The sequence below is a fragment of the Ictalurus punctatus genome, chromosome 2, assembly GCF_001660625.3.
Source record: "Ictalurus punctatus breed USDA103 chromosome 2, Coco_2.0, whole genome shotgun sequence".
Taxonomy (NCBI): domain Eukaryota; kingdom Metazoa; phylum Chordata; class Actinopteri; order Siluriformes; family Ictaluridae; genus Ictalurus; species Ictalurus punctatus.
In genome coordinates this window covers 33,291,147-33,297,146 of record NC_030417.2, presented here as the reverse complement: position 1 = coordinate 33,297,146, position 6,000 = coordinate 33,291,147, and the positions used below count along the sequence as shown (strand labels likewise).

Sequence of the window (6,000 nt, the reverse complement as noted above, 5' to 3'; positions counted from 1 at the left end):
AAATAAACGAATAAATGCACCGATTTATTATTTATTTAATCACAAACTCGGTTACTGTCAAATGTTTTGGTCCGTTTTTGTTTTTTTTTTTAAAAACGTACATAAACTGTTAAGTTACCTTCAAAACGTACGTATCCGTACGTACTCTACAGGATACAATTCCGACTCCGAAGACGAAAGGTCGACCCGAAGATGAACGCGCACGTTCGAACGCGAAACACTGTGCGAGATGGGATTTTAAGATGTTTAGCGAGCGCTAGCACCGATTCGAATTGAAAACGTACCGTTGCGCCAAAACAAAAACAAACAAAAAAAAACACGACACGCGAGACATCACCGACGCACAACACGGACGTCATCGGCGTATTAAAACTCGCTTCTCCGCAGAACGACGCGAACTGCACGCGAGTGAGGCGCTGAGTAGAATGCTAAGTCGCGTCGCGGACGCGCGCTCTCCGTGACGACGCGCTAGGACACGGACGACGGGTGACTAAACCAGAAAGGATTCACGGCACCGTATCGCGGTCCGTTTTATCTATTGTTATTTATTGCTTGCGGGGCTTTGATCACTCATACCTCATTTATTCCGCATACCTGCTTTCTTTACGTTCCGACGTCCGACGTTCTTAAGATTCAGAAAAATCTCCTCGCTCTTTGAAAGCGTGTACTCGCGTTAGATCAGCGGTATGAACTTACACACACGATGACACCGTCTCTCGCCATTATCTCTGGAACCGATACGTCGTCCAACTAAAGTATTCCACGGTATTTTACATTTTAAGGTGATTCACGGATGATGGTTAAGGGTAAGAGGTTTAAACGCTACACTTCCCGCACCTTTCTAGGCAAGACGACACGCACTAAAAAAGGTACCACCCCAGTGACGAAGAACGGTACACTTCAGTATCCTTTTGTTTTGTAGCGTTTACTTTTCCATTTTCCTATATATATATATATATATAAAACGTTCGCATTTCCAGCTGTGCCACTTTCCAACGAATTAGTGCGATGTAAAACCAAATCACATTTAAAAATATATATATATATATATATATATATATATATACATATATATTTTAATTCTGGTTTGGACTAATAGGTAAATAAATAAATAAATAAATAGTAGGATCTTTCATATCGGTTCTAACCAGCTTTACTGTTTACTTCTGTCCAGGGACGATAAGGTACATCTACAAGATCAAGGGGGGGGGGGGGGGGGGGGGGGGGGGGAGTCTGCATCATCAGAAAGCATGCACACATATCGACCTCATCCTAATCATCACTGCTTGTTCAATCTGGTTGTGTCAGGCGGATCCCGGACAGACGCCAAGACCTCCAAAAGACAGAAAACTCCCAGCAGGGATTAGAGGATTATAACCTAGACAACACTATCGGGCTGGTGGTAAACAATCTGTCAATCTCTCTGTGTGTGTGTGTGTGTGTGTGTGTGTGTGTGTGTGTGTGTGTGAGACTTGGGCTTAGGATTGTCCGAGTCTATCAAGGGATTCCGAAGAGCAAATTTAAACACACAGTAGACGCTTTAACCTCTTTTTCCAGTGTTGTGCAAAACGGTTACCGCAGCTTTAATGTCGCGTTACCGTTACGTCTATTTTTCTCGTTCTGCTAAAATCCAGACGAGAAAGAACCTGATAAAATTTTTTATTTTTTTTTATTTAAAAAAAAACAGGAGCTGATGCATCCGATCATTTTTATTTAAATAATAATAATTTAAAAAAAAAAAAAAAAAAAGAAAGAAGTACAATATTTGTTCTTGTGAGAGCTTTTTTTTTTTTTTTTTTTAATTATTATTATTTAAATAAAAATGATTTTTTAAATAAATAAAATTAAAATAAAATAAATTTAAAAAAAATTTAAAAAAAAAAAAAAAAAGAAAGAAGTACAATATTTGTTCTTGTGAGAGCTTTTTTTTTTTTTTTTTTTTTTTTTTTTTTTAAATCAAATATCAATTTCTATTTTAGTTTTAATTTTATCCATTGACCAAGACATCACCCTGGGCATGTTCTCTAATACCGAGCGGACACTGCGGGAAGGAGTAAAAAGTCACCGGGTCGGCTGAAAAAGTCAGACGTTTCTTTTTAAATGTTTAAATGTAGTCGCTGGAATGACGCGCGGCGTACGGAGAGAGAGAGAGGAATGAAAATAAAACGACGTAGCGCTCGTACTGCTCGGGATCTGTTTTGCTACGTGAGAAATGAAATACTCGGGAGCTGTGCTGTCATGGGAAAATAATCAACAGCAGGACGGTGTGATGTAACCCGATAAGAACAACACCAGAGGTGTCCAGTATTTAAAGAAATAATACGTCTTATCGCTCGTATACGACGACAATGGGCCGATTATTACGTCCGGACACGCGCGACGCGTCGTACTTACGATCCGTCTACAGTTACGTTTAATGTTGGAGAAGGTCCGTGAATCGACTTCATCGGTGATGGTGTAACGGCTGTAAGCGGCACGCGTTCTTTCACCAAACTCGTTTAAGCTCGTCATGTTACCAAGAAACCGCCAAACCCTCCGTCACGTGTTGGGGGGAAAAAAAAATCTGTTTAATCCAGACATATTTTGCTTGATTGGGAAAGAGGTCAGAGTTCAGGGACCTGGTCAGTGATAAGAGGGAAGCAGCTGACCCGAGAGGTGAGGGGGAGGGGGGAGGGGGGACGACAAAAAACAGTGCGGGCGTTTCTGCTGATTTCAGCTGCTTTGTGTCAAATAAAATTAGAGCTGTAAGCAGGTGTGTGTGTATGTGTGTGTGTGTGTGTGTGTGTGTGTGTGTGTGTGTGTGTGTGTGTGTGTGTGTGTTGCTACTGTTGCAGATCTGCTTTTCACTTCTGTCTTGAGATGAATTTGTAAATCTGTCTTGGCTGCTTTCTGCTTGTTATGCAGTTATTTCTCTCTCCCTCGTTCTCTCTCTCTCTCGTTCTCTCTCTCTCTCTCGTTCTCTGTCTCTCTGTATATCTCTCTCTATGTCTATCTCTCGTTCTCTGTCTCTCTCTCTCTGTGTCATTCTCTCTCTCTCTGTCTATCTCTGTCTCTCTCTCATTCTCTCTCTCTCTGTATCTCTCTCTCTCTCTCTCGTTCTCTGTCTCTCTCTCTCTCTCAGTCTCTGTCTCTCTCTCTCTCAGTCTCTGTCTCTCTCTCTCAGTCTCTCTGTATATCTCTCTCGGTCTCTCTGTATATCTCTCTCTATGTCTCTCTCTCTCTGTCTCTCTCTCTCGGTCTCTCTGTATATCTCTCTCGGTCTCTCTGTATATCTCTCTCTATGTCTATCTCTCTCTCTCTCGTTCTCTGTCTCTCTCTGTGTCTGTCTCTCTGTATATCTCTCTCTATGTCTCTCTCTCTCTGTCTCTCTCTCTCGTTCTCTGTCTCTCTCTCTCTCTCTCTCTCTGTGTCTGTCTCTCTGTATATCTCTCTCTATGTCTATCTCTCTCTCTCTCGTTCTCTGTCTCTCTCTGTGTCTGTCTCTCTGTATATCTCTCTCTATGTCTCTCTCTCTCTGTCTCTCTCTCTCGTTCTGTCTCTCTCTCTCTCTCTCTCTGTGTCTGTCTCTCTGTATATCTCTCTCTATGTCTCTCTCTCTCTCGTTCTCTGTCTCTCTCTCTCTCTCTCTCTGTGTCTGTCTCTCTGTATATCTCTCTCTATGTCTATCTCTCTCTCGTTCTCTGTCTCTCTCTCTCTCTCTCTGTGTCTGTCTCTCTCTCGTTCTCTGTCTCTCTCTCTGTGTCTGTCTCTCTTTCGGTCTCTCTGTATATCTCTCTCCATGTCTCTCTCTCTCGTTCTCTGTCTCTCTCTCTCTGTGTCTGTCTCTCTCTCGGTCTCTCTGTATATCTCTCTCCATGTCTATCTCCCTTTCTCTCTCTCGTTCTCTGTCTAGCTCTCTCTCTCACTGTCTCTCTCTCTCTCTCGGTCTCTCCTTCTCTGTGTCTCTCTCTCCGTCTCTCTCTCACGCTCTCTCTCCGTCTCCCCTGCAGTATAAATCAATAGGCTGTAAAGCACTAGGAAGAGAAGTGGCTCTGTCCTGCTCGAGCTTATTAGTGGCTTACTGAGCAAAGCACATCCATTAAAGTACAGAGCGAGGCTGCGGGAGATACAGACGAGGTGAAGACGTTTACTTTAACTTATTATTCGTCTGCAAACACAAGAGCGTAAAAAGCTGAAATTCAGGAGCACAGATCAAGCTGTGCACGTGTGGTGTGCGGTCAGGAGCACTGCCATTATTTACATGTCCAGAACACAGTGCTGCTGGTAGAGAAACTTGCACAACTGGCAGCCATACCCGAGTGCCACATCACACGTATCTGACTGTACGCCATGCTCCGGTTATGATCCATGTAACAGGCTGGAAATCGAAATTGGATTCGTAGAAGTGTACGTTGAATCATTCAAGAATTCCAGGAGACCGGGAGTGGGTATGCAGAGCTGTGACAAAGTATTTGTCCTGATTTCTTCTGTACGAAACAATCTTTACACGAAGTACAACATAAAACAAAGGCGACCCGAGGAAAACGCGCAATACGGGTTTTATTTTTGTAAAAATCTTACTGAGGGGATTTAAAAAAAAAAAAAAAAAAAAAAAAAAAAAACGCTATCCAACACATATGTGAAAAACTAATTGCCCCCTTAAACTTAAATCTGGTTGTGCTACCTTTAGCAGCAGTAACTGCAACCAAATGCCTCCGAAAACTGGAGCACGGTCTTTCACAAGAGCTGCGTTTACACGGACAACGATAATCCACTCTTAACCTGATCGAGACCGTACTTTGATTAAGAAACGAGCATGTAAACAGCAATTTGTACTTACCTTAATCTAATTAAGGTCGTACTCGAAGTACTAATGGAATTAAGACGTGTGGAGTACTCCTGTTCTAGTCGCATTACAGACAGACATGTAAACACCTCAATCGCATTATGAACGCGGTTTGGGACGCAGCCGAGCTCTCTTGTCCGCCGTAAAATGTCGAGCACTGCCGTGTGTGATCGTGTCCTGTCGCGGTGAAAACTCACACACGGCAGTGCTCGACATTTTACGGCGGACAAGAGAGCTCGGCTGCGTCCCAAACCGCGTACTTGCCGTCTGTAGGCCTGCAGCGGAGAAATACATGCATCTCGGCTACTGTATAGACGGTAAGTACGCGGTTTGAGACGGAGCCCGCGGCTTCAAGCGGTCGTATTAGCACGTACAGCACGATAAATAATCAACCGCACTTAAAGTGTTTGTGAAAAATTCGATAAAAACACCCGAAACTGTACACGGTTCCATAACGAAGACGGACTGTATGTCGATACGTGGAATTCTGGAGGGACGTCGGACGGCGTGGCGCGGTGACGTAATGACGTGTGCCGTTAATCGAATTATGTTCTAAAACACGTAACACGGGAACACGAGAGGAGTATTCTAAAAGCGACTCGTAAACACCTTAATCACAATATTATCTTAATCAGAGTACGGTCAATAATTAGATTACCGCTGTCCATGTAAACGTAGTCGATGTTTCGGTGGAATTTTGGCCCACTCTTTTTGCTGCTTTCTAACCGCTTTAGTTCAGCCACACCGGAGGGATTTCCAGCATGAACTGCCTGTTTAAGGTTCTGCCACAGCATCTCAATTGGTTCACAGTCAGGACTTTGACTAGGCCACTCCAAAACTGTAATTTTGCCTTTGAATGAGCCATTCAGAGGTGGATTTACTCCTATGCTTTGGATCATTGCCTTGCTGCAGAATCCAGTTGCGCTCGAGTTTCATCTTACGGACTGAAGACCGGAGTGAAGATTCTCCTTTGGGATTTTCTGCTAGAGAGCAGAATTCATGTTTCTGGTACATACAAGTAGCTGATTGGACACAATGTAGTTTTGTAGTATTTCTTCCCTGTTTACCTGGGGTAATGCGGTATTACTGTACTGCTGGCACTTTGTTAGCAGAACTATGTTTTGTCATTTACTATAAAGGGAGGGAAGGGGAGCGGGAGCCAGAAAGGAACGGGG

The 6,000-nt window shown here is 43.3% G+C and overlaps 1 protein-coding gene across 3 annotated transcripts in view; it reads right to left on the bottom strand.

Moving 5' to 3' along the window:
* Positions 1–6,000, bottom strand: part of stat5a (signal transducer and activator of transcription 5a) — a 99,987-nt gene that overhangs the window by 81,937 nt on the left and 12,050 nt on the right. The gene's annotated exons all lie outside the window — the stretch shown is intronic.